The 9,591-nt window shown below is 38.5% G+C and overlaps 2 long non-coding RNA genes across 2 annotated transcripts; both read left to right on the top strand.

The window, feature by feature from the left end:
- Positions 1-711: 711 nt before the first annotated feature.
- LOC139125924 (uncharacterized) lies at positions 712-2,960 on the top strand. The gene is made up of 3 exons (XR_011550409.1): positions 712-1,550; positions 2,379-2,521; positions 2,729-2,960. It is a non-coding gene; the product is annotated as an uncharacterized lncRNA (long non-coding RNA).
- Positions 2,961-5,701: 2,741 nt separating this feature from the next.
- On the top strand, positions 5,702-6,747 carry LOC139125734 (uncharacterized). Its single transcript, XR_011550341.1, has 2 exons — positions 5,702-5,839; positions 6,530-6,747. It is a non-coding gene; the product is annotated as an uncharacterized lncRNA (long non-coding RNA).
- Positions 6,748-9,591: the final 2,844 nt, after the last annotated feature.

Raw genomic sequence — 9,591 nt, 5'->3', positions numbered from 1 at the left:
CATATGCATGAATAAAGAGTATACATGTTTGCACTCTACATTTAATAACAAAATAGTATATTTATTGATTTTTCAAAACTGGGGATGTTAAACGTGTATACACATTTGAATTTGTAAGACAAATCTTTGTCAGTTTCCAAGAAATTAGGAAATTCACATACAAAAGTACCTGACTCTCCAAATGATACTTCTATACACAGTGACAAGATTTTACGAATCCAGATTACATCAACAATAGCACATAAAGGTGTGGAATCGCTGGATTGACAAAATAAGCTTAATTTGAGCTATTTAGCAGCCAATATGGTGTGATCGAGGCGAGAAAAGTGACGAAGTTGATATAATAAGACGGGTATTCTGTTGATAACGATGTTGTTTCATACTTAGGCCGACACTGTAGGCAGCCACCAAAAAAATCCCGTGAAACCATTTTCCCCTGTCCATCGGGAAACGTTTTGAGCCAATGATCTGCACGATAATTCAATGTTAAATTCATCAATTTCATGGCAGCAACAAAAATCTCTCGAAAATCGGCCGTAATCCACGAAGGAAAAGAACTTTGCCGCAGTTTGGGTAATAATAAGCGGACAGAGCATGTCAGTCACCGCGGTCGGAGAAAACGCTCTTTCTATTTGTGTCTTTCGACAATTATTTTCCGAAGCCATCATATCATGCATATGATCAGTATAGTTCCTCAATCGCATAGAAAGACAAGGGAATTATTAGTCGTATTGCCATCCACTTTACAAATGATTGACATCTCAACCTGCCGTGTGTACACGTACGTACGTGTTTCCAGAGAAACGCGCCCGAACAAAAATCTAAGAAATTGTTGAATGGTATGTTGGATTTTTTGTATGTCACGCCTGTCGTATAGAACACAGTTTTCATCGAAATTGAAGTCCCGTATCTCTGGGAAGGCACACCATAAAATAGTTCTAGTATAGTGCTATGAAGAAGGGTTTGCACGGTTAGCCCCGAGGCGCCACTGCTGTGCTAACTGCTATGTACTAGGCCTACATGCACTGCTCTCAATACACTTTTGCTTGGATAGTCCGTCGAAAACTGCAACGAATCAATCAATTACTTTTCCATAAATTGCTTTTAAAAAACTTCCACTACGATTCATGTTCATGCTATGTTATGTACAGCGATCGCGATTGCGAGGACTTTGTACCGGAAGTAATAGTATCACGCCCGATGACATCATAGATCATGTGAAGAATTCGTTGTGATTGGTCAGATTGGCGTGTCACAGGTCAAACTCAGCGGCAAATCTGATATCAGAACGACAGTTACGACCCTTTTGAATTGCTGAGTTCATTGTCGCTGTTTTTTTCACTCGATTTTTGACAAAATGTCACTGAATTTGCCGTTGGACATCACCGTGACAGCTTCATATACCCTAGCTATGAATGTACAACCTATAGGCAATGTTCAAGACGCGTTAATTTTCATGTCATCGTCGTCACGATCAGCGTGTGGAGATCGGCTTTGAACAATGGTCACCTTATAATACCCTGAGGATCAAGGCGATCGTTTGAATTTCGGTAAGTAAATTTTCGATTATCCTTCTCTGCAACGTAACGACGAATTTTATCTGTTTTTGTTCTGTGCAATTCTCGAGTAACACTGTCCAATTGTCTGAATAACTCCCGAGGTTGAACGTTGAGTGAACAGTGTGAAAGGAGTGGCCTTCATCTGTTCATACCGATAAGATATATTGACAGTGTCTATGTCTGGGGAATACATACTTCGAGACACTCTCTTGCTTTGGCGAGGGCACAGTCCCTCGGGGACTGTGGCCAGGGTGAAACTTTTGCTTATACGTATACAAATTCCCTCTATGTACGATATAAAACAATGAAAAAACAATACATTTAGGAATTGTTGGGTAAGTAAGTTCTGAAACTCTGACCTAGTATTGTTTGTACACTTGTTTCATGTCATGAAATTTGGTATACGTCTATTTATAAGATCATGATGGACGATGCTGGACGTCTCTGTCTTTGACACTTTAGTTTCTTTTGAAATCTTCATTAATGTATTTTGACATTTGTTCAAAGTTACCCGTAAATATTTTGCTGGCATATTGTAAGGGGGAATCAATGATTGATTTACAATATTTCATTGAAGTTCTACATGAAATCTTACATAACAAAACATGCATACAATATTTTCAGTCCTATATTTCTGCAGCTGTGGGTCACTGGTAGCGTTGTCCTCCCCATCTAAAAGTAATTTAGATTCACAGATAGAGTAGGAAACTAGTTTTCATGTCACATGTACATGATGTACCTGTCAAAATCACCAAACATAATCACTGGGACGTTTTCCTTTACATTCCTTTTTATTGCGTTGCATTTTCTTATTTGTAGCTGGAAGTGACCACATGTCTTTGTGGCAACAAATGCTGAGAAAAAGCAATGCTGATGACAACTCTACATCACCAATCTCATCAACCCACATTGATCCCAAAAGAGTTACCAAGATTGCCAAGGCCAACTATACCGGTATAAGTGTAAGTACCGTTTGAAATATCTTTACAAGTTAGTGACCTGGAGTCCATTTCATGATATGTGCAAGACTAATTGTGAAAGGTATGTCAAGGCAGTTGCAATTACATACTGACTAGCAGATTGCTCTCTTGGCATTTTGTCTACTGTACTGTGCTAGTATATGTGATTGCATTAATATTTCTTTTTTTGTTTTCTTTTTATTGTTTTAGCCCGTTTGTAGTCCATGGAAAGTAAACCAATTAAGACACTGAACAATCAACTGGATCAAAAGTAACTTCCCAATATATGGTTGGATATGCCAACACTTTGTTATGAAGATGCCATGGACTAAGGGAGATATTCTGTGAAAGAACTGTTGATGAACTTGTGATTTCTTTTGTTTTGTGTCATTTGTTAGCATTTCCATGTGCAATAAATGTAAGGTAGGAATTCAATGAAAAACCTGGTAAGATTTTCTTTTGTTTGTGAATGTGTGTGAGTGTTTGTACCTATGGCTACATTCTGAAAACTTACATGAGCACAAGAATGAGTAGCTAGAGTGTGAGTGGTCCTGGCAAAGTGTGAAGGGTAGGGGTATGCTACCCATGGGGTCAGCTTCAATAGCGGTATGTATACCGTAAATCCTGTTTGTGGCAAGTATACCGCAAAAAAAAATTCTGCAAAGCCTAAAATTTTATGGCAAACATACCAGGACATGCATGAGTGTCGTGGTAAGCATACCACAATATGTGCGCCGCAAAATCCATCAACATGCGAAAATCTCAAGCTATGCGTAAGTTTACCACAACTTGTTGTGGCAAACTTACCGGGCAATTATGAAGACTTTACCACAACTGTTCGCCGCAAGGCTTTAATTTTCGTAAGGGAGTGTACTTGTTGTGGAGGGGTAAAAAAGTGTACACAGGGCGTACTTGATTTTGTCGAGCATAAACAAGTACACATAATGTATATGCTAGTCATCCATTATCACATCGACTGCGGGGATGGGGGGGGGGGTGATCGATAGGGGTTACTCATTCATGCAGTATTGATAAGTTACCTTAGTCTCTTGATGTTGATTGTCAACAGCAACACTCACCTCATTTTCCTGTCTCTTATTCAAAGCACACACTGAAACAATCATATTGCTTAATTAACAACAGTGATCATACTTTAATAACAGTGTGAAAGATATAAAAACAACAATGCATATTTTGAAAGACGACGTTACCATTACTGTTGTGTGCGTTCAAATATTTGTGTCCTAAAAAATTCTTACTCTTGTATTTTTAGAAAATTGTGATGAGCAATTTAGGATATTGTAAGTGACAGACTAACTTATAAACCAATACATTTAAATATTTGCCATTAATTTTAGCACTTATCGGCACTTGTGTAATAAAAAAAATCTTCAAATAAGATTAATATTTCAAACAGCAGAGTTAAAAATATCATTATAAATGACAATTTCACCAAAAAACTTGAATGTACAAAATGGTGTGAAAAATCAGTATGACACTGTTGAAGCTGGAGCAAGAAATAAAATTCTTGTGTTCAATTCAGCAGTTTGAAACAAAGAGGTAAAATACAGTTTCTAAGAAGTTTGTTTTATCGGCATGAGTACTGTACCGGTATTTGACAACATTATCGAAGTGTACACTCATTGCACTATGTGAGGTGCTTGTAGGGAAAGAGAAAGGAATATATGAAACTTACCAATAATTGCAGAAACAGTATTAGGATCAATGCTTTCACGACAGTTAGCTCCCTTCAAGTTTTTTTCCAACCAGATCCTTTGTTTTGTAGAAGCATTGCAGCAGGAAGAGTGCTGCCTTGGTCCGAGACTCTTTCAGTGTATTCCTTTATTCCTTGCATTGTTCATCTGCTGTTCATAAGTAAATACTCTTGAAGCAGGTATAACTGCCAGCATCTTCATTGTAAGAAATATGAATGCAATAAAAATAAAATTAGTATGTGACCTTGTTTATTACAATATTTATGTAATCAAAGTACTTGACAACTTTCACAAAAATGCAGTTTCTAAAAAATATAAAACACATTCACTATGAAGAACTTCATCAGTAAACCTATACTGCTCAGAATGGAACAGGCAGGTAAAATGTTTGCTACCAAATAGAAAAATAAGTTCTGTCTTTAAAAGCAATTACAGTATTTGCAGTGTACTCTTTCATAAATTTCACATTTATTAATATAAGTTGATTTAACGAAAATATGATGATGGAGCTGCATGGTCCATTGATAACATGTTTCTGGGTCTGTCATGCTGTGGCCATGCAATCCGCTGGAATTGTCACAAATGATTGGTTGAAGATGCACGTGATATGGGCTAGCTCGGAATTAACGGACAATCATTGATACCGTGGAATTTGAATGGTCTGTTATTACGTAACCCTTCCTTACATTGTGGAGACAATGATACAAATTTTCTAACTTATAATCATGGTTCAGTACGGATATTATACCTCAATGTTTTTCAAAATGTATGGAATTAGGTCTGATCATAGTTAAGATACAAAGATTGTCGGGTTTTGGCCGGTTTTGTGTATCCATGAACCAAGGTCTAATGCATATGCCTACCAGTGCATACGATGAATACGATGACTCGAAATATTGCACGACTGAAACCATAACACTTCATATTGAATACTTACCATGGTCACCAAAGTGAGTAGATACTTTCTTGCCTCTTGATTTTCCCATTGTTAGACGATTTATAGTTCGCTAGAACGAGTATTTGCGGATGATACGGTTACACTGCTCTCAGCTGCTGTTGATTGAAATCCAGTCTCCAAATCTACCCGCTCCGGGACAATTTGCGCGTGCGCAGTACCGCCGGAATTAAAACATTGCGTGTCATTGGTTAGATTCGTAATGCAATGATAAGGTCTTTAGATAATTTCAAACTAAGTGAATCACCTGTTTTTATAGTTTAAACTAACAAATGAACAAAATTATCCCTCAAATTGGTTCCCAAGCGAAAACTATTATGACAGTTGGATGTTGAACGAAGTGACACTGACCCTTGTGAGAGCCAACGGCAATGCGTGTTGCATACGGTACCATTCATCATACAAACATGGCGGACGCAGTAAACAACAAGGAACAATATCGTCGATCAACTACAAGAAAACGATCACTGTATTGAAATGATAACCAGTTATTACGAGTTTATGATGGTTAACAGCAAACTCACATTGACAACAACTCTGAACTTGATGATTGCGAGAGTGAAGTGGTCGGAGAGGCAAATGCAGAACCGGAACGCGGAAGTACTGGTGACTACCGATAGTGGAGCAGCTTTCAACGCCATTGATTCTCACGTAAGTAGTCAATATTTTGATATGTTGCATATTCTTTTGCGTTATTAAAAATAACTATTCACATCCTAAATTCTTTAAATCAATTGCTCAGTCACCCCTCACTTTTAATACTTTATACTTTCCATACACTGTGTTTTCTCAGCAAAAATTAAAAGGTATTGAACTGTAGATGCGTGTGTTATTTGCCCTAAATTATTTATGCTCGGACAGCATAGTTTGTTTCTAAATGCGTGAATGGACTGAATTTGATAGGGCCAATTGCAAAAATCAATCATCTACTGCACAGAGTATTGATCGACATAATTCCATAGGTTGGTTTTTACATGACATACAGGCTTCTTTAAAACCATGCTGCTTTGTCAGTATGTAGCTCAAAATTACATAACCAATGATTGAAGATTTTCAATTTAGACATTGTTATTTGCCAATGTACAGAATGTAGAAATAGGAAAATCTGCCTTGCAGTAGACTAAACAAAGGACACAATTTAAGAGAAGTCATATTTTGTTTAATAGTGTTATTGTAAAGCTTATTGAATTACACAATTGTACATGCATATTAAAATATATACAACTATTGCATACAGTGAACCTAGGATACTATTGGGGGGGGGGGGGCATTTATAATAATATGAAGCTTTTCAGAACATGCAGTATATAGATAATTTATTGCTTATATTCTTTATTGTAGAGGAGAAGGCAAACATAGTGGTCTGCAATATTTAAGACACAACAGAATCATACCAAACACATACAAGATGTTCTGGACGAAAAGCTGTACTTCAAGCAGATGGATTCTTCATCCAAACTGATGATGAAAAGAAAAACCAGGAGCTACATGTCTCTTTTCAAATCAACTTTGATGGTGTAGCACTTTTCTGTTCATAAAAATTCAGTGTTTGGCCTGTTTACATTGTTGTGAATGATCTCCCTCAAGAAAGGTACGGAATGCTACTGAATTTACAGGTAATATCCTAAGTACAGGCTATTTCTGCTTGACCACGTTACTTACAAATTTGTTTCATTGTGTACAACAAGTATGAAGGTAAATGCATACTTTATTGTCCCAATCCAGTTTTCTGTTCAGATGTGTGTGTTTGCAAAAGGGTAGAACATCTTGCTGTCAAATCAATTTGAAGAGATGAAAGAAAAAATTGTGACTGACAGTCTTTTCACTGTTCCATTCCACATATTTAACTTTTACATAAAGAAAAACAAGCAGTTGTGGCCATCCCTGTAAGCCAAATGTTATGAGGTAATGGTTTCCGTTGCTACACTCAACAAAGATTGTAACTTTGTTTGTCACGTTCCTAATACATTTGAAAAAGACTGATTTGGACCATGCAATGTGCCTGATTTAAAATTAAATAAAGATGAATTTACTGTTACAGTATATAAATATTTTGTAGATGCAGTTTTATTTAATATCGGGGTTTCATCTAGGATGGCATCAACAGGGGGGTCCCCTTACCAGAAAATTTAGGGGGGATTTCACCAGTTCATGCATGTGTTTTACCTGTATCTCTAAGGTGTGACTGGCGCCATTTCATGGGGGCAGGTCCCCCCTTGACAAATTACTGGGGGGGGGGTGCCAACATGTCAGCTGAGGGGAATCCCCCTGTCCCCCTCTCTAGATGAAACACTGTAAAAAATCATGCATGATTGCAAACAATGATATAGTTTTGAAGTGCAGTTCTTGTGTAAGAAGAACACAAACTTAGAACACTTTGTCATCATGCTATTTCATAGTCATGCGAAGGCAAGTTCTGCCAGCTCTATATGTAGTCTCCTGGATGAAATGATTGAGCATTAAAGAACATGTGAATACCACAAGTTGGCACAAGCAATGTGTGAAATAGATGTTGCTGTCTCAATCTGTGGCAATTTCACTCCCTGATTTCAGAAGTCAGTTAGCCATCCAGTCGGAGTGTACACTTGAAGCGTACCCACGCTATCCATTTATCTGACTTAGACTCTGCTGTAAATTTTCTTCGCAATTTCTGACTTTGACTGCAGTTATCTGTTTAGAGTGCACAGTTAAGTTTAGACTCTGTAATGATGAACTCTGGCAAAGACCATGGCTATTGCAAAGTTATGTAGGTTTCGCATAGCCTTGGAACTGTTGACAATTCTAACCTTACACTCTCATGAAGATTTGCAGCACAATTGTAGGGACTGAGCGTACTCGGACACTACAAACTATTACTTGGGGCAGCTTCGTTCAAATTTTTTCTTACCTGAGGCATGTGCAGTAGGATTCAAGTATATGCATTTACTACAAATTTTCCAAAATGATACTTTTCACAGGGTCTGAGTATACATTACATCTACTTTCCAGTATGTTTTTTTGGTAAGGGTGGTGTCTCGCCATGTATTCCACACAAAATAGATGTAATGATCCTTTTATTCACCATATCGTAATATTAAACCAGCTTGGTAGAGCCGATGTGTGGAGTTGCCCTCATTTTCCTTTATATTAAACTGAAGCCGTCGATGTACGATGTTTTAAAATTGTATTTCAATAAAGCAAAGTATACGCAAGCAAACTTGAATATACACCATACTGTCATACACGCATCAAAAAAAAAAATAGAAACAAAATCCCATTTTGTATGGCCTTCTGTTCCGTTCCATTCCGTTTCTTCAATTAGAGTAAGCCAACAGACACAAGTGTTTGGCCGAAAACCGGGGTTATGCATGTACTGCCATGGCGGGGGCGTCGAGGCGACCTGGATGGCTGTACCGGACTCCTGGTACCGTGCCGTCTTTGTGGTGTGATGTTTGTTGTTGTCACGTGTGGTGAGTGCGCCCTTGCTCGACTGAGGTGCCCCCAAAGGATTTTAGGTGTTAGGAACCCCGTAGGAACTAGCGCCCTGCGTGACTGTGGTAGCGTTAGTAGGTTTAGGGTACGTGTATGTGGTTAATTTTTTTTGTGTGGTTGTTTTTGTTTTGTGTTTATTGTTTCTTAATTTTTCATTTAAAAATTGGGCTTCTTTCTGGGTCTTCTTCCTGTCCTTCATCTGCATCATCGGTTTCCTCCTCGTCTGTTGTGAAATGAGGTGGTGGTGGTAGATCCGGAAGTGAGGTGTCACTCTCCCATGGTATGTCTACTTCTTGTTGTGTGTTCTTCTCCGAAATGGAACACTCGGCCGTCGTATCTGTCTGTCCATACTGATCGTCTTGCGATTCTTCCGTCGTTGAGGTGGACCATCTGGTACCTGTCCGTCCTGAGCTTGGTCATGTCGGGATCAGCGTTCATGAAAACTACGATCTTCGGTGGATCAAAGTCCAAGATCTTTGACATGTACTTGCGGATGAAGATACATCCGTTCATCTTTTCTAGAGTGCCGTAGTTGAGTACTTCCAGCTCGTGTCTGACTAGATCAAAGACTACGATTGGTTCTTTGTTGTAGGCGTAGAAGACGTCCTTGCTGACTGTGGTGTCTGACCAAAATGCTCCGTGGACACAACGGAGCCATTGTGCCATGAACATTTTCCTGGAGTTGCCGGCTTCGTCTATTACGAACATTATTTGACGTTCTGTTTGGTTCTGGATCTTGTTCCAAACTGTTTCCTGCCATGGACCGTGCATCAGGTAACCTGCTACTGGGTGCCCCCTACAGGCCCATTACAGTAACCCCCCTGGAACTTTATTGTGTAAAGCTATCAATATAGAGACATACAGTGGGAATTTTGTGGTGTGAACTTCAGCGTGGCAGAAGTTGAAGTGGACAATATATAGCTTTGATCACA

This window comes from Ptychodera flava (assembly GCF_041260155.1).
Source record: "Ptychodera flava strain L36383 chromosome 3 unlocalized genomic scaffold, AS_Pfla_20210202 Scaffold_26__1_contigs__length_13983176_pilon, whole genome shotgun sequence".
In the NCBI taxonomy this organism is placed as follows: domain Eukaryota; kingdom Metazoa; phylum Hemichordata; class Enteropneusta; family Ptychoderidae; genus Ptychodera; species Ptychodera flava.
This window is presented reverse-complemented; position numbering and strand designations above follow the sequence as displayed.